Source organism: Protopterus annectens, chromosome 4.part0, assembly GCF_019279795.1.
Source record: "Protopterus annectens isolate FY-2018-M chromosome 4.part0, PAN1.0, whole genome shotgun sequence".
NCBI lineage: Eukaryota > Metazoa > Chordata > Ceratodontiformes > Protopteridae > Protopterus > Protopterus annectens.
The window spans coordinates 1,077,563,739-1,077,583,857 of record NC_056733.1 but is presented as its reverse complement, the minus strand read 5'-3'; positions in this window follow the sequence as shown (position 1 = coordinate 1,077,583,857).

The following is a 20,119-nucleotide window of genomic DNA, read 5'->3' as shown; positions in this document are numbered from 1 at the left end:
GAATTTACACACTTATGGTCTGTCTGTTTTATCCCCTTGATCTTAGACCTTGGTGTTAAAACTGGTAATGCTGGCAGGTGTAGTCATAATAAAAATCCTCCAACTTGTTGTGTCCCTCTCTTCTCAGAGGTGATCGCATGGAGTTTGAATATAAAGTATCCTGAACCTCATTTAATAAGGATGTTGGATGAATCATCATCAGCATGATTCCCTTGGTAATCTGGAGATCTGATGTCATTTTCATTCTTCCTCCACAATTTGTTTCAGATCCCACCCTCAGATCTGACTCAGACACTTTTTCCAGCTTGTGGAACACTGAAGCTCTCAAGCTCCTGCCTTACCCACCAATGCACTAGTCCCCTAACATCCTAGGATTTCATTTGCCATCTTCATTTACAGATACGATCACTGCAAACTCTCGGGTAGAAGTGTTCATAAGTGTATTTTTTTCTGTTAGTTTATTTATTTATCTCTCTCAAAACTTTCTACGTATTCTCCCTTGTCTTTTACATGATAGTGTAATTCTTTAATACGACAGTTGATAATAGGTTCATAGGTAGGTACCAGGCTATCGGCCCAAGGGCCTAAGTACATCATTGAGTTTCCATTATTAATAATTTTTCACTATTTCTCCTTTTTACTTATTTTTTTCTCTTTATTTATTGTTCTCTTTCTATTTGTCCCTACAGGTTACACTATGGCTGAAAAACCTTCTGGTTTTAAAAAAAATGTATGGCCTGTGGTCATAAAATTCCGCTCTGATGCACATTCTAAGTGTAGATATTGTTAAGGCCTGGCACACTTAGATTCTGCTTGTGATATATGCAAGTCTTCCAACCCTAGGGCCTTAATTGATCAGAAAAGAAGCTGATTTTAAGAGGGTTTACTTCCATCTACAGCATCTGTGGCTCTAACTCCTAAAAGAACTGAAAAAAAAGAGGCTAAAAAGTGTTCCTCGGATCCTACGTCCTCCTTGACTCGAGGATCAGAACTGCCTCACAAGGTTTTGAAACCTTTGGATCTGAAATCAAAATCTGATAAGTCCTTACAGATCAGATTTCCAATGCTATAGGATCTGGATCCCTCCCATCTCCCTTCTCCCTTTCTGGACAGGTCTCTCAAGCATTGCCATTCTAGAGATTCATCCTTGGCATCTTCCTGTCATTCCTACAGAAGTCTGACCGAAGCCAATGTGGACAGAATAATGAGGAAATTCCTCTTGATGTAAATTCAAATGGGTGTTCTCCCATCTCCTACCCCATCAGGTCTGAAGACCTTTGTGACTACTAACCTACCTATACCGTCTCCTTCTCTGTTCCAATCTTTGGTTTCAGAGCAGTTGGATCAGAGGAACCCAGAGGTGTCCACATCAGATCCAAAGATCATGGTATAATCCACTCTGGTGGCAGTTCTGAGTGGACCGTCTCTGAGCACGTCAAAGTCAGATGACTCTCACAGTTGTTGCATCGGTGCCAGGTAATGGGGTGTTGGAGTCGACTCGAAGGTTGTCAGAGCCATCTCTGCCCCTCAGACTTGGCGTTGTGCAGCTCAGCTCCAACTCCTTCCTCAACACTGATTTGCCTTTGGATCAAAGGGAGCCAACAGTCTGGAACTGTGTCTTCTCTGAGATGTTGGTTTCTTTCTCTCCGAGGCATTCTGCTTTTGAGGTAGTAGAGAGCTTTCTCTGCTCCTAGGGAAAGGGAGTTTCCACCCTCCTCAGCTCCTGCTTCCCAGACCCAGTTGTCTTTACATCTTGAACCTCAACTTCCTGTACCACATGGACAGCCAGCACAGAAAAGTCACTAAGATACCCCGCAGGGTATATTGATATCTACCAATACTTCTCTGGAACATCCCACCAAAGAATTCCCTAGGAAGAGGAAGTGCAAGAGGAGGCACCTAGACTCCCCTCAAGAGTCTATTACAGAGGATACCGACTTCGATAAGTGGAATGGCCTCCAAGATCACCACCTGATATCTCCTTTGGAGGCATTCTAGAAATTCTCAAGCAAAGAGACAGCTGGTCTACCAACAACCCTTCTGAAGAGGAGTTGGTATTCCTGGAGGCTTTTGGAGCTGGCCCATTTACCTCCTGGGTGACTCCACTTGCTGATGAGCTCATTGGTTTGATCTCTTGATGGGCGTGGAAGGAGTCTGATTCCATTGAGCTGATCCCCAAGAGACCAGACAGGATCCTGTAGCACCGCCCAAGGACAGGGAATTCTGGAGCAAGGGAGTATCAGTTGATGCCATGGTCATAGCGGTGGCAAGGATCTAGAGATACCTTCTCTGACAAATACTACCAGCGCTCTTGAAAGGAGGCCCAATTATCCACTTCTGGAGGCAGTGTGTGGTCATTTATACCTGCATTAGAGAGCCTGGCTAGAGATTACAAAAGATTCTTGAGTGCCGAGAATTATTTCAAGAGGTTATATAATCCCTTTTTCCCTACTACCCCCTTAATGGTAAACAAAATCCCAGTGTTCCACCCCCATCAGAGGGAAGCAACAGCACTAAAAATAAACAAGTTACTAGAAAAGAGTCATCCAAGAAGTTTCCCCCCAGACCAGAGAGAGTTCGGAACTAACTCTAGATTCTTTTTAGTGCCAAAGAAAACTGGGAACTTGAGACCAGTTTTGGATCTCTGTATTCTGAGCAAATCAGTCCAGTATACCAAGTGTCAGATGGTCACTGTCCATTCCATTCTGCCCTTTCACACAAGGACAATTGGATGTGCTCGATAGTATGCATCCTGAAGATCATATCAAGATGAACAGGCACTCCAGGAGACATCTACACTTCTGCCCGGGAGGCAGTCATTACCGATTCAGAGCTCTGCTGTTTGGTCTCACCCTAACCCCCCAGAGTGTTCACTAAGTGTATGACAGTAGTAGCAGCTCACTTGAGGCTGCAGGTATTCAGAGTGCTTCTGTATTTGGACTGGCCTATAACCACTCAGACCAGGCATCATCTGATCAAAGAACAAAATTATGTACTCAAGTTATGCTCTTACCTAGGAATTGCCATCAATTACAGGAAATCTCAACTTGAACCAGCTGAAACATTGGAGTTCATTGGAACCCAATGTGAAGAAATTAGACACTATTTGTGCTAGCATGTCTGGCTGAGTTTTTGTACATAATTTTAGATTAACCTGTGTATTATATGCCAGCATGGCTAGCTATAATATTGTAAATAAATTCTTAGATGTTGATATATGATCTGTTGACTTCAACAATGTCCTTTTACATTTCTGACTGTGCATTTTTGTGAAGAAAGATTCTAAAGGCAAACTGTCTCAGATTCAGCTAATCAGCAGATTATGTCCTTGGAATGTTGACAGTTGCCATGTGTTACTGTCAGAAGCTGAAAGACAGGAAGTAACTTTTAAAAGACGGTTGATTTTCAAAATATGAAATGAAAATTAGAACTGTAACAGTTGACAGGCTAGTTTATAAAAGAGCTTGCTGAAGTCAGTCAGTCAGTAGTTGTCAGTTACAGTAGTGACAGTTACGGAGGTACTGTGCAGTGGATACCAAAAGGACTCGCCAAGATCTGTAAACCTGCCTTTGCTTTGTTGTAGTAATATAGTTTAGATCAGGGCCAGTGTTCTTTAGTCAGATAGGAAAATTATAACTAATCTGTTAAGAGTTTTTCAAAATGTCAGATTTCTATCCTTCAGTATTGATTTCATTCTCCTGGAGATTGAGCTCTGTTTATTGGAAATTACTAATGTGATGTTGTCAGTCTCACCTTTATTCTCACTGATGGGGGTCAAATCCAATCCATCGGATTCATATCGGCCTTTTACAAAAGTTTGAGACCTTCAGCAAAGCTTATGGGCATTCCCCTTACCCATAATGCAACTCCCTAACTTCCTCAGATCTTGTTTGCTACTCTGCGAAGGATGTTCTGAAGCAAGCTCTGGGCTAAGTGTTTTTTTCTATTGTTAAAATCCCTTTTTTTTAAATTAACCTTTTGTACTGTTAGACACTAGTTTGATACAGTTTTTTCTGCCCTTTCTATATATCCTTACCCATATTTTCATCTGTGGTGAGTGAGTGTTGATTTTCCCCTATTAGCATCTGTTTAAGTTAGACAACATCTACTAGTGTCCTTTTAAGTTAGAGAATGTTTTCCCCATTCTCTATTTTATTGCTCTGTTTGAGTTAGAGGACAATTTCTTCTGCTTAACAGAAAAAAAATGTCTGTCTTTCTGAACCTTTTACATCCATTTAAATTAGAGGATGCTTCCGGTGTGTGGGTCTGTGTGTGTTTGCTAATTTGTTTTTGTTTCTAATTTACTCAGTTATTAAAAATGTGTCAGAAATAAGAAGGGAAACCTCTTGGTTTCAAGAAACATGAGCAGTGTGGGAAGAAGATGCCCCTAAGTGATTCACACACTTTGTATGTATTGTTTGGGGCTCCTTTATCTCCAAGAATCATGCACCACATGCCATGGTTTTAAACAAAGGGCTCTTATGAAGTGCAAAAACAAGCTCATTTTAAAGGGACTTCTGAAAACTCCTTTCTCTGAGGCTATTTCTCAGAAGTCCGCAACCCCTTCTAAGTCTGACATCTGGAAAAATCTGACAAGTCACTAAAACGTTCTTCAGAGCTGAAGCAAAAAGTTCCTAGATTGTCTGCTCTAGCAGAATCCTCAGAGCAGACAGTAATTTCCGGATCCATGAGTTCATCTGAGCAGCTGGAAGCCTTGGCTCCGACCTCTTTGTCTACAGCTGAATTTAGATATTAGAGCTGTTCCCCATCATTGGAACCAATACCTTCTTGGCTCCCATCTCTTTTTTTTTTTACTAAATCATGGTCTCCAACCCTTTCTACTCGGTCTACCAGGAGTTTGTCTGATGATGATGTGGAATGGGATTGTGCAGTGACTTCTAAAGTCACCGGCCTTGGCTAAGTTGTTACTGGAAATGGACCCAAAGGAATTGGATCAAAGTCCACCCCGTTGGCTCCTGCTCCTCCTCTGATCAGTCCCTTGATTTTGGAGCCTAAAGATTTGGATATCCAGCTTGTCTATTTTGGATCCTGGATGCATAGTTTCTTCAGATCCGATGTCTGCCCCGAGTGTTTCCACCCAGTCAGAGCAGGAGACCTCTAGGAACCAACAATCCCCAGTCAGGTCCACAGAGCCAGTTTGAATCTCTCCAGATCTGACCCTGCCTCTGGGGGCTTCAGCATGGGTGAGTTTGGTTCCTATCTCTGCTTTGGAGCTTCTGACTTCTGCTACAGAGATTATTTCAGCTCTGACAGCCTTTTTGTTGGATCTGGTGTGTTCTTCAGAGCAGGGGCAGACTGCCATTGAGGTTATGAGGAGGGTTTTATTTGCATCCCAGTCTCGGACACAATCTTTCTCTGATCTTCCTCTCAATTCTGTGCAGGTGTCTTTGCCTTCTCGTATACCATCTCCACAGGACTGCAGAGACCTCAGGATGTACAACAAGGGACCCCCCCTCTTCTGAAACTTCCCCAAACTACCCCACTGAGGAAGCCCCTCGGAAGAGGACTTGCAATAGGAAGAATCTCGACTCCCCAGAGGAGTTGATCACATCTGATACTGTCCTTGATGATGCAGAAGGGTCCCCATGTTCACCTCCTGAAGATGTCTGTTTTGGAGATATCCTGGAAATTGTAAAGCAAAGAGGTGACTGGCAGTTCACATCCCCTTCAGCTGAGGAGTCCGTATACCTGAAGGCTTTCGGGTCTCACCCCTCAATCTCTTGGGTGACCTCTCCTTCCAATGAGCTTATTGATTTAATCTCTTGGAAGGCTTGGGAGACCCCAAATTCCATAAAACCAACTCCTAGGAGGCTAAATAAGTACATTACTGCCCCTAAGGACAAGCCTTTCTTAAATAAAGGTGTAGCAGTGGATGCCTTGGTCATGGTGACGGCCACTAAAAAGGAACTATGTGAGACCAGTTCCTCTATCCATCTTCCAAATAAGGATTACAGGACCATGGATTGGTATGGGAAGCGTGTCACCTTGCAGTCGCTGAACTACTTGACCCACTTTACCAGATTACAGAGGGTTATGTTGAAGGAACTTTCAGACTCCCTCCAAGGAGCTGTAGCTGATACAGTGGCAGATAAAATCACCGCTCAGCTCACCACCCTCAATTAAGTTGTAAACTTTTACATGAAACTCATAACTTATGCAGCAGATGGAATGAGTAGGCTGCGGGTTCAGGTATTTCTCTTAGGAGGCAGGCCTGAATGCGCCTTTGCAATTTTGTGGAGCCCTACAAGTCTTCCTTCATTAATGCCCCTTTTAATGGCTGCTCTCCTTTTGGGCCTAAAGCGAAAGAAACACTGACCAGGTGTGAACAGGAAGGCAAGACCTTGTCTGCCATTGGAGTACACTTTTCCACACCTACCAGACCCGTTCCCAATGGTCAGAGAGGTAGTGGGAAGATGTTAAGAAAAATCACAAAGGTCTTTCCAGGACACACAGGGTGAAAGTTCCCCAAGAGGCAGAGGGGGAAGCAATAATGGAAGATGCTGCACTCATGGCAGGGGAGGCCCACAGATTCAGGGCACCAGAGAATCTTTCTTTGGTAGGGCCTTTCAGCACTGCTGAAAGGGTGCTCGCCTCTGGAGGTAGTTGGGGGTGATTGTCTCTGCACTGTGAAACCTGGCAAAAGATAGCAAATGGGTGCAGAGCATAATATCCAGGGGATATATTATTCTCTTCTCCTTCCCCACTCTCACAAACAAATCCGTTCCAGACGTTTCACCTAGTCAGAAGGAACAAGCAACCTTAGAAATTTAAAAGTTGCTAAGAAAGAGTTATCCAAGAAGTTCCCGCAGACCAGAGAGGATTCAGAACTTACTTGAGGTTCTTTTTAGTTCCAAAGAAAACAGGGGACTGGAGACCCATCTTGGATCTCAGCAATCTGAACACATCTGTGAAAAAGACCAAGTTTTGGATGGTGACACTACAGTCGATACTCCCATTCTTGGAAAAAGACAATCAGGTGTGCTGTATAGACCTTTAGGATGCATACTAGTATATATGAATGGAAAGGCAATCCAGAAGGCACTTGTGCTTCTGGCTAGGAGTCAGCCACTTCCAGTTTTGAGCTCTGCCCTTTGGTCTCACTACAGCCTCCAGAGTGTTCACCAAATGCATGGTGGTAGTGGCAGCTCTCCTGAGATGCCAGGGATTCTGGATGTTTTCATTTCTGGACAACTGGCTCACAACTGCCCCAACCAGGCATCTCCTGCTACAAGCCAGGGACTATACTCTACAACTCTGTTCTTCACTAGGTATTGACATAAATTATGAAAAATCTGTTCTAGAACCATGTCAGAGCTTGGTCTTCATAGGAGCAGAGATAAATACAACTAAAATGATAGCAAAACTTCCACAAAACAGTAGCCGATCTTCGCCATTATGTAAGACTGTTGATCAGAAAGAAACCAGCTTCTGCCAAGCTAGTTCTCAAAGTACTGGGAAAAATGGCTACTTCAATTGTTGTCATTCCCCTAGCTCATCTCCACATGAAAATACTTCAGTGGTTGCTTTTGACACAATGGTCAATTATACAACCTCCTATGATGCACAAGATCAGAAAAAACAAATCATGCAAAAAGGATTTCCAGTGGTTGATTTACTCTCATCTGGTATCTCAAGGCCGTCACTTTATTTCCCCTCAACGCCAAGGCATGGTGACCATGGATGCTTCCCAGATAGGGTGGGGGGCATGATCTCAGAAAGACAGTTCAAGGCATCTGCCAACAACATGAAGCTCATTTGCACATAAATGTCCTGGAGATGAGGGTGGTGCTTTTGGCATTGCAAGCATTTCAAGACTTCCTCCCTCTGGGAACGATAGCAATCCAATCAGACATGTTGGTGGTGTGGTACATAAATGGAGGGGACCATATCTTACCCCCCTTTGTTGGAAAAATCCAATGTAATTGCAGACAAATTGAGCAGAGCTGTTATATGGCTACATGAGTGGTCCCTCAGTCAGAAAGTTGTGGAAGAGATCTTACGAAAATAGGCCCAGCCTTGCTACGATCTCTTTGTATCACCCACCAATGCCAAAATGCAGCAACTATTTTGCTCTTATCCCTCCTGCGATGGAGTCGGCAAGGGATGCACTTGTTCACTATTGGCCCTCAGGACTTCTTTATGCCTTTCTGCGAATTCCTCTAATTCTCAAATTTTTGCAAAAAGCAAGTTTGTTGGAGACAACAATAATCCTAATTGCTCCCTTTTGGCCTTGACAAATTTGGTTCCCCTTCCTTCAGCCTCATGTGCGGAACAAACCACTGATCCTGGACTCTGCTCCGCACCTTCTGACTCACCCGTCAGGGATGGTTCATTCCAATCTGGACAATCTCAAACTAACAGCTTGGCTGCTCCAGTTCCCCCGATTACCAAGTTTCCTCTCTTTTCATCTCCAGTAAAACATATTTTATCTTCCCATAAATCATCTACACGTAAATTATACAGAGGTAAATGGAAAAGATTTGTTTCATGAGCCAACAATAATCAGAGATCCCTTTTCTGCGCTCATGCATTCTATTCTAGAATTTTTGGTGAAACTTTTCAAAGAGGGTGCTTCTGCAGCCACCATTAGAGTTCAGTTGGCAGCAATTTCAGATTTTCATATAGGGGAAAATGGTTCAGGAATCATGTCAAACAGGCTTTGTAAGGCATTCTTGGAAGGAACTACAATGATAGGACCAAAACCCGTCGCCCCCTTGGGATCTGAATTTTGTATTGTTAAACATTGTCTGTCCTCCATTCAAGCCATCTGATACCTGCGAATTGAAGTATCTCTCCTGGAAAACACTCTTAGTGGCTATTACTTCAGCAAGGAGAATTTCCAAATTACAAGCTTTATCTACCAAGCCACCATACCTGTTATTTCATAAGGACAGGGTTTCTTTATGCACCAACCCCTCATTCCTGCCCAAAGTTGTGTTGGAAAGTAACCTCAATCAATCTATCGAGCTACCATTTTTCTTCCACAATTTCCAAAATAAAGGGGAATATTCATTGCATCTTCTGGACATTCATAGACAATTACATTTTTACTTACGCAGAACTTCAGGAATCAGAAAATCGGATCAGCAATTTATTTCTTATTCTGATGTCAGAAAAATGCCTACCAGTGTCCAAAGTTACCTTATCCAAATGGCTTTCACAATTTATATCCTTAATTTACAGTTTATTTAATATTTGTTAACCGGGAAAGTCCGATTTGGAATTAAGCCAATTTTCAGCGGAGGCACGGGGAGAAATGCTGCAGATGCATGTCTTTGTAACATGGGTTAACCTGAGCACCCAGGGGAAACCCACATGAACGCAGGGAGGACATGCAGACTCCACACAGAAGGCACTCCAGCCGAGAATCAAACTGGCAAACCTTTTGCTGTGAGGCAATAACACTACAGTTGCACCACTGTACCGTCCAAAGTTCTAAGAACAAAACTCTTGCTAACCCTGTTAAAGCTCATTCCACTAGGGCGGTAGCTACTTCTGCAACCTTTCAAGCTAGGTTACCTTTGGATAACATCTGTGCCACAGCGACATGGGCAAAACCTCATACCTTTATTTCTCATTACAAAGTGGATTTGGCCTCCAGGAGTAGCACGTCTTTTGGTTCTATGGTTCTAAGGAATATTCTCCTATGAGCCACCAAAGAATCGGGTAGCTTGGGATACAGTCCCATCAGTGAGAATAAAGGTGAGATTGACAATATCACATAAAGAAGTTATGTACTTACCATAACATTCCATGTGTGTTGCCCATCTTGACCTTTATTCTCACAACCCACTCTCTATATCCCCTGCCTATACTCATGGGAGACAGAATAGTGCTAATTTATTACAGGACTCTATAGCCTCAGAAATATATATTTTTTTGTCTGTTAATCTATGAAAGCAGTTACCTCTATATGAGTTGTCAGGGGCAAACAAGATCTGAGGAAGTTAGGGTATTATGGGTAAGGGAGACCTGCAAGCTTTGCTGAGGGCCTCGAGCTTTTATAAATGGCCGAGATTGATCAAATGAATTAGACCCGACCCCCATCAGTGAGAATAAAGGTCGAGAGACAACACACACGGAACTTTATAGTAAGTACATAACATCTTTTTTTATATTTTGTTTAATATTAAATGTTTTTATTAACTTACATTGTGGCTGGTCAGTCAGTGTTTTCTTTAGTGATTTAAGAGTGCTTATACTTGCTTTGATAATTTACTAGGCTAATGACTACAAGGACCTTTTTAAGCCTAGCTATGCATCCCAGATCTCTGACAAGTTCTGATACACGTGATAAGTGTAAGCATGGGGCTGGGAGATGAACCATTTACAGGTTACCTGTTTGCATTAGAGATATAGGTGCTAAACCAGGGATGAATTTCTGGTTTCCCATCCAGTTGTCCAAATTGCACTTGAATTGAGTTAGGGAGGAACTCTGCTTCACATGTATGGGGAGCCTGTTCCATAAATGGGGTAGTTTCTGGGGTACATACCTATCTCTCCAGCAGGTCCTCTTTGTATCACAGGCAAGATTTAAGTTTTCAGAATGGGTAATTCTGCTACTGTTTGTTTTGTGGATATGCAGGAGGTCCATCAGAGTGGGGTCTGACAGTGCCCTGTATGCCAGGCATAGATCTCCTCTCAAAAGCCTGTAGGAGACTGACTACAGGGATAGGGCCTTGAGACGGACTGCATAGGATATATTACTTATGCCTGTATGCTTTTACTGAGGAACCTCTGTAGATGTTCCAGTTGCTGGATATGCCTGGTTAGGTACATACCAAAGGGTACATTGTACTCATTGATATGTCTGATGAATGCTTAATACAGTGGAACAATGACTTCCTTGGACTTTACCATACCTTTGTTTATAAGTTTTACAACATAGCATGATGTTCTCACCACTATAGACACATGGTGATCAAAGGCTAGATTACTATCCATGTGTGTCTCTAAATCCCTGACTACTCGGTCAACTCTATGGGGTGTGTTGTCAGTATGATAGTTACCTGGGATGGATGACTTCCCAAAGGATACTATTATGCATTTCTTCGCATTTAGTTTTAGTCCATGGCTCTGACACAAGTTATTTATCTGTCAGCCCCTCCTGGAGAACATTTTTGTCAGTGTGAGATTCAATGACAGCTCCTAATTTGCAATCATCTGCAAATTTAGTCAGCCAGAGACTACTGACATTGGCCTTGACATCTGAGAAGTAAATGCCAAAAAGGAGCAGTCCAAAGACTGATCTTTGAGGGACTCCAGTTGTGACTGGCCTCTTTGTAGAGGTGGACTCCCCAATTCTAACTTCATGGGTCCTATCTGTGAGCCAGTTGGCTATCCACCAGGTGACATACGGGTTTGTACCCAACCTCTTGAGTTTGTCAACAATGCCCAAGTGGGGTATTGTGTCAAATGCCTTGGCCAGGTCAAGGTAGGCAGTGTGAACAATTTTGCCCTCATCCATTGCTTTGGTGACCTTCTCAAAAAGTCCAGCAGGTTGAATAGGCGTGATCTGCCCTTGACGAAACTAAACTGGGTCCAGTGTCTGGAGGTTTACTACATCTCTATTGATCATCTCCATGATAATTCTTTCCATGGCTTTACAAATAAGACTAGTGAGACTTATGGGTCTGTAGATGGCCCACTTTTGTGCAGAGGGATGACTGTTTCCTTTCTCCATTCATGAGGCACAAAGCCTGTTTGGAGGCTACAGTTAAATAGTAATTCCAGAGGCCCTGATAGGTCATAAGGAGTTACATAAGGGTGGAGAGAAGTATACAGTCCAGTCCCAGGCTATAGAGTGCATTCCTGTTGTGCCCTTATGGGAACATTGTGAAATATTACTCCTGTTTAAGTGACAGTCTCGCATTGGTGTCAGTATTGAGGATTGAAGCTCCTTAGTTACTGACCCAGGATAGTGGGAGACATCCCATTAAATGCTGGCAGTTCTATCCATGATAGCCTCTATCGAGAATTCAAACCATTTGTTTCCAGGTCAAAAAGATAATTTAAAGTTCTTCCGTTTCAGCTTGACTGATCTTTCAAGCATTGCGGTCAGTGTTGCAATAATTCTGGTTCCACTAGCAAGGTGTCGCATCAGAATTCTTCAGTCAACACTAGTGACTCAGTGCTCCATTCTTCACTAACCTTTATCCAGCCAAATCAAGATAACTCAGGCCTGCAAGAATTATTTCCTAGTGTGGACATTCTTCGATCAGATAAGGCAAGGTTGCACCTTTATTCTCCCTCAGCCAAAGGCCATAGTTACTGTGAATTTCTGAGGTAGTGTCATCTGTGTCAGGGAGAGTAGGGCACTGCATGTGTAACATATGCCAACATAGCTAGCTAGAGTTTTGTAAAGAATTTTATTGACTATCACACCGATTTGTACAGATGTTTCAGTAAAAAATATATTTGTAAAGTTGCTTGTGTTAAAAATGCATCAACAGTGGATCCTGCTGGACTGAAAAGAGATAACACGTATGTCAGATAGTATCATTATAACTGATTAGATGTGTATGGTTATCAGAGAACCATAGAAGGATGGAAAGTTTGAAATTTGTCATCCTCTAACCAGTATCTTGTTTCTTTGGAACTCTTGCAGCAGCACTTTGGAACCTGACAGGAAAGATTTCTGACAGGATATACATCTCACACATCCGCTCAGACAGAAAGTCATCATTTGGCTTTTGCTGTGGTAAGACACTCAGCACACATCAGCTTGTTTTGCTTTAGTAAGTAGTCAGGGAACAGTAATTCTTTAATCAGGGACATTTAGTGAGAATAGTTTAGTATTGTTTTCTGCATGTGTGAGAAGCTATCCAACTATATTATTTTTTATATCTCTGTGGTTGAATTTTTGTTTATTGTATTCAGTATTCTTTTGTTTTATTATTTATAATTAAATATTTTAATGCTTTTCATTGTGGCTAGTCCTTTAGAAAATACTTTTAACATCTTGAAAGTAATTATGATTGTTTTATTGACACTGTGATTGCTCCTGAAAGCCTTGATGCTTTGGTCTCACGCTACCATTTGTATTGGTAGTAATTTTACACAGTATAATTGGGTACCCTTTGTAAGAGTCTTAGGTAGCTGACTTGGTGGCAGCATGATTACCTCAGAGTCTGGGCAGAAAGGGATACAGCTAGTAAGTCTGTCAGCTTTTCCTAGGTGTGAGTGTGTGCGTGTGTGTGTAACTCGCATATCCAAGTGTCTGTGTCAGGTACTGGAAACAGGGACACAGAACTCCAAAGTGGTAAGTGTGGAGTTTTGTGTGGGTCTGAAGAGAGAAGGAAAGTCTGGTTCCAGGTCTGGAGCATGCTCCCTATGTGCTGTTAAGGGAAATTGTGCTTGGTGCAGAGAGCTGCATCTGAAAATGCTGTGTGAATCCATCTCTGCTCATAGTGACCATCCCTCACTGTTGTCAGTGGTGAGGATTGAGTCTCCTTGATTGCTGGCCCAGAGTAGGGACCAGTCACATATTGGAGGCAGCTAGTTGGGATATTAATTGAACTTCAGTAGCCGATGGGCAGTTGTCACTGGATGTGTGTGTACTCTCAGCAGCCACAAAGTAAACATAGAGTTTAATTTTCATAACAGTTTTATTTTTGTTAGCTTAGCCTAATCAGGGAAAGCAGGCAGGGATATCAGCAGAGGTTTATAGCAAGCTGACAAAGAACCAAGTGGTGTGAGAAACCAAAGGACTTAGTACATGCCAACCTAAAGAGGAAATTATTTCCACCTTGGTAATAGCTGCAGAATGGACCAGCATCCCGGAAGATGACCAGTCTGGTGATGCGGGAGTTCAGTCTTCAGAAACAGGACAATTCACCTATTCCTCAGAGGACTTATCTGGAGTTGGAGACGAACTGGAGGCCAAACGACCTGAGAAATAGATGGAGTTAGAATCAGCAGAGAGACTGCGATGTTTGGAGGTTTAAGATAGACTGTGGCATAGGTTCATAGGTAGGTACTAGGCTATTGGCCCTAGGGCCTTTATAAGCCTAGCCAAAAAGGTACCCTGGCTTTTGCCACCCAAGAAAATTATTTTCCTGTTCCCCTGTCAAGCAGAGCCACAGAAGTGATCCCCGGGGTGAATTTCCTATTTTGCATCCAATCATCAAGATTTTTCTTAGAGTGTTAATGAGGAGCTCTGTTTGACATAGGTAGTCTGTTCCAGAGTATGGGAAGTCTCTGGGACAGGAATCTATACCTCCAGCATGTTCTGTTTATTGTGATGACAAGGTTTAGGTCCCTAGAGCATGTAGCTCAGAGGGATTGGGATTTCTTTAAGTGGAGCATGTGCAACAGCTCTGGGTTTGACCTAGCTTTGTATGTTCATTCATTAATTCGGATTTAAATTTTAAACATCCTAACACAGACAAGCACTTTAATTTTCAGGTTACTGCAAATTTAGTAGTGAACAACTGGTCTGTCTTGCTACCTGTAAACAGTGTTTAGCCTTTTATGTAGGGAAAACGAGCCAACGATTAAAAGATCGTATCCTTAGGCACCTAAGAGATATAGCTCATCTAAACCTACAGAATAGCCTGGCGAGTCATGTCAGAAGTTTTCCTACACATAACTTTCATTTTCAAGTTATTGAACTCATGCAGTAAAATAACAGAGGAGGGGATACTTATAACAGAAACTCGGAAAATTAAATGGATAATGAATCTTAGAGCTCATAAACCACCTGGTTTAAATTCAATGGTTCCTTTAAAACCTATTTTGAAAAATAGACCTGTAATTGTTAATAAATCTAAATAGGATGATTTTTGTCTTTAGTTGGAATCAAACCGGAAGAGCTAAACATTGACTGGAGCATGGATACTATTTATATGTTTGCTTAACCAAAGGAACTGTACGAACTGAAGCAGGCTATATGCTGAAAGCGCTTTTCGTCCTTTGGATATTTTATTGTTTTGTGCCGTGTTTCTGTGTTTTTTTTACATTAAATCAACTTCAATTTTTATTGCATGCTGTGGTGGTGCACTCCGTATTCTTGCTCTATTAGCTTTGTATGTTAGGCAGAGATCACCTCTGAGTAGGTGATATTCGACGAAGTAAAGCTGGGGTTTTTTGAGACTGTCTGCATAGGGCATCTGTTTGAGGCCAGTAATCCTCTTTGTGAGGTATTTCTGCAGCCTTTACAGTTGTTTTAGATGTCTTGTGAGGTACATACCAAAGGGGGCGTTGTACTCTATAAATAATGGGTCTAATGAGTGACGAGTAGAAGGGAACAATGACCTCTTTTTTTTTTCTGGATGAGAAACCTTTTGTGATGAGGTGTGCCATGTAGAAGGATTTCCTGACCACTGTGGCGATGTGATTATCAAAGGAGAGACTACTGTCCACTTGTGTCCCAAAGTCTGCTATCACACTTTCAGTGTTAAGTAGACTACCGCCTATGTTGGTAGTTCATGGGTACAGAGTTTTTACCAAAGGGGATGACAATGCACTTTTTGGCATTGAGCTTGAGGCCATGGCTTTGACACCAGGCATTTGTCTCAGTGAGGCCCTTTTGTAGGATGTCCACATCGTTAGGAGTTTCGATTATGGCTCCTAGTTTGCAGTCATCTGCAAACTTAGTTAGCCAAAGACCTTCTGTGTTAGCCTGAACTTCAGAGAAGTAGATGCCAAACAGGAGAGGACCCAGGACTGAACCCTGTGGTACTCCACTTGTCACTGGTCTGAAGTCGGATTTGGAGTCTGCTACTTTCACAGTGTGGGTTCTATTAGTAAGCCAGTTGGCAACCCATCTTGTGACCTAGGGATTTATACCTAGTTTAGTAAGTTTATCTAAAATTTCAGAGTGGGGGGATGGTGTCGAAAGCCTTGTCGAGATCTAGATAGGCTGTGTGAACCACCTTACCCTCATCCATGGCTTTGGTGACTGCTTCAAAGAAGTCTATCAGGTTTAGGAGACATGATCTGCATTTACAAACCCAAACTGTGTGGGGTCCAGAGTTTGGAGATTATCAATGTCATTGTTTTATGAGTTCCATGATGATATGTTCTGTGGCCTTGCAGACCAGGCTTGTCAGGCTAATGGGGTGGTAGTTCCCAGGGTCTGTCATGGCTCCCCCTTTGTGGTGTGGGATAACAATCACAGTGCGCCATTCAGTGGGCACAAAGCCTGAGGAGAGGTTATGATTGAACATGGTACTTGGGTAGGATGCCAGTTCATTCTGTAGTTCATGTAGAATGCAGCCTGGGATGTTGTCAGGTCCCATTGTTGCTGTGTTCTTGGCTTTGGAGAGTGAGGTTTTTACATGTGCAGCCATGATTACAGGAACTTTGCATTCTTCTGGTATAGAGATGAGCCCTTTAGAGGGTGAGAGAGGGTAAAGTTAGCATTTGGAGGCTGAAGAAAATGAGAAACAGTGCCAACGTGAGAGGGAGATACTGACTCTTCTGCAGGGTCATGGAGGTAATGGGGAAAGTAATAACTGAACCCCAGATGTAATAAAGGTCAGTAAATTTCTTCCACAGTTTACAGAGGGTGATGATTTTTATTCATGTATTTGAAAGGATATGTAAACAGTATAACGTTGTCCAAGGGCTCTGGGTGCGGTTCCTGATCCCTTTCTCTGTGGTAAAACTAAGTGCTATTTCTAAATTGTCTGACACTGACTGTGTAAACTATAGTAAAGTAAAACAATGTTTACTGGAATGTTTTAACACCTGAAAAGTTTTGTGAGCCATAGACGCAGGGCAGATAAAAGTGGATGTGATTATATTGCTGAGTTAAGCACTTATTTTCATAGGTGGGTGAGTGGGTGTCAGGCCACCACTTTTAAAGGGCTGGCAGACCTTCTGGTGAGAGAACAAACCTTCAGCACTTTGCCTGAGAACATGAGAATCTAGTTGTCAGACCAGGAGTGTAACTCTGCAGATGAGCTGGGGAGGAAAGGGGATCTCTACTTAGCAAGCAGGGCATCACTGCACAAGTAGAGGATACCCAGCACTGTACATGGTTATAGGGGAACCCATGGTGGGCAGCCTAAACCACCTCAACAAGAGTACACCAGTAACAAGGGATGCCACTAGTTCAGGTACACGGCCAGGACCCAAGGGTTAGATGTTTTAAATGTAACCAGAGGGGGCATGTAGCATACAAATGTCCACTGAGACAAGGTGGAAAACAAAAGGTGAAGGTACCAGCAAGTGGTAATAAGAACATGCCAGTGATAAGTTGTCTGGAGACAACAGGGGTGCCAAATTATCATCAAAGTTGTATCCTATCTTAGTGGATGGAAGACAGGCCACTGCTAAGAGATAGCCTCTGACATATAACCATTGTGAAGCCTGCAGTGGTTAAAGTGGAGCTGTACTTGCTTGGCAGTCCACACCAGTCAGAGCTTTGAGGGACCCCATTCCAAATACCTTTGACTAGGGTCACCTTAACTGGGAGAGTAAAAAAGGAAGCAAGCAAGCAGGTTGGTGTGTGTGAGGATAACCCTGCAGATGTCTTGATAAGGAATGATTGTGATAGTGCAGTACCTTGTATGCATACAGTTGCACGCAGTCAAGCTTGGAGACAAGCATGTGAGTCGGGTAGCCTAAGGGAGACCCAGATAGACCCACACACCTGAAGCTGGGGCTGGTGAGGTGGCTGTTTCAGGGAGGGAGCTACCCTGTAGCAATTAGCCTGAAAGTAAGCCATAGATACTGGTAGGAACTGATGTTTCTGTGGACAGGGTGATTGCAAGGGCAAAAGAGAGTGATAGTACATGGGTTAACAGTGAGGCACCAGTGTCAGAAAAGACTGGGTTTCTGGTGGAATGGTAGCTGGGAAGGGTCACAAAGGTAGAATTCAGACAGGCTCAGCTTTCGGACCCTACAGTATGAGCCCTGAGGGAGGTAGCTAAGGAGGCACCTGATTCTGGAGGAAAGGAGGAGACTGTATACTGGAACAAAGGGTCAGTGTATAAAGAGTGGACCACTGAGGGAGGGCTAGAGGGTGAAGTAATTCAGCAGTTGGTAGTGCCCAGAGACTACTGCCTGGCACTTCTAGCCATAGCCCATGGTATTACTTTTGCAGGTCATATGGGCATAAAGCATACCAAGAGACATATTATGCAGAATGTTTATTGGCCTGGGCTTGCAAGAGATGTAACAGGGTACTGCAGGACCTGTGAGCAGTGCCAAAAGGTAGGCAAGGCAGGAGACTGGGTCAAAGCTCCTTTGATGCCTTTGCCTGTGATTGAAGAACCATTTCAGGGGGTAGCTATGGATATTGTGGGGCCTCTTGAGTACCCCAAGTTCCACAGGGAAGACTTATATCCTTGTGGTAATAGATTATGCTACTAGATACCTTGTGGCATTGGCTGTGTCCTCCATACAGGCAGAGAAAGAAGCAAATGCTTTGTTAGAGATTTTCAACAGGGTGGGTTTCCCCAAGAGAAATCCTGACTGACAGAGGTGTCAGTTTCATGTCAGACCTGCTGGCTTGTCTGTGGAAGCACTGTGGGGGTGAAGCACCTAAAAAAACACACCCCAGACTAATGGTCTTGTGTAAAGGTTAAACTCTACACTAAAGACCATGCTACGGGCATTTGCAAACCAGTTTAAGGGAGAGTGGGAAAAATATTTGCCCCATCTGATGTTTACATGCAGAGAGGTACTCCAGGAGTCCACAGGCTTTTCACCCTTTGAGTTGCTGTATGGGCATATGGTGAGGGGGGCTTTAGATTTGCTTCATGATGAGTGGGAGGCTGAATGATTCCCACCAGGGGTCTATTATGGCATGTGTCCTAAACCTCAGGAAAAGGCTTAGGGAGCTCATGGGCTTGGCCCAAGAGATCCTGGCAGGAGCACAACAGCAGAAAAAGGTCTGGTGTGACAGGAATGCTTGAGCTCGAGAGTATGCTGTGGGACAGCAGGTTATGGTGCTTATTCCTGTTAGATACAGTAAGCTGCAGGCAGCTTGGGAGGGACCCCTCAAAGGGGTAAGGAAGGTTTGTGATGTTAATTACATGGTAAACCTGCTAGGCAGGAGACAGGGACACAAACTGTACCATGTTAACTTGATGAAGCCTTACCATGATAGGGAGGCCCTGGTGCTGAGTATTTGCAGTGAATGGCAGGCATTACAAAAGCTTAAAGGGGCTTTGGGGGAACTCCCTACGTTAGCCAGTCCAGAGTACAGCGAAGACTTGTGCAGGTGGATGCTTTGAACCATAGGATAGGGGCGATACTCAGTCAGGTTTTCTCAGAGGGAGAAGAGCACCCAGTTGTATATCTCAGCCATAGACTCCAACCCAGGGAGGAATGTTATGCAGCTCTAGAAAAGGAATGTCTAACCATAGTAAGGACTGAACTTTCTGCAGTGCCCAATCTGTATGGAAGGAAATCCATTGTTACAGATCACAATCCCTTAACATGGCTACATCGACCCAGCCATCAAAATGACAAGTTATTAAGGTGGAGCTTAAGATTGTAGACATATGACATGACAGTGCAGCACCATAGTAGGGTCGACAGTGCAGATGAGCTGTCAAGACAAGGGTATAGGTTAATGTGTACCCAGACAGGCACATTTCTCTCAAGCAATGTTTTCCAAGGTAATTTGAAAAACTAGTTTGAGTTTTCAAAAGCGGGGGATGTGATGTTATGTAGTAGTAGTGCAGTCTGTGCCAGGGAGATTAGGGCAGTGCATGTGTAACATTTGCCAGCATAGCTAGCTGGAGTTTTGTAAAGAATTTTATGTTATTTAACTATCACACTGATTTGTACAGATGTTTGAGTTAAGCAACTTTACAAAGATATTTTTATGTTAAAAATGCATCAACAGTGGGTGTTGCTGGGAAAGGAGATATACACGTATACTGATCAAATGTGTAGGTTTATCAGAGAGCCCTTTAAGAGTGGAAAGTTTGAAATTGTGTTATAGCTTTCAGATGCTGCCACAGGTTTTAGCAAAGCTCTGTGTGTGTATTGCCCAGAATTAGGTGACCAGAGGTGATGTTCTCCTCTAACCAGCATCTGGTTTCTTTGGAACCTGACAGGAAAGGTTTCTAACGGGATATATTCTCACACATCCACACAGACAGAAACATACATCATCTGGCTTTTGCTGTGGTAAGAC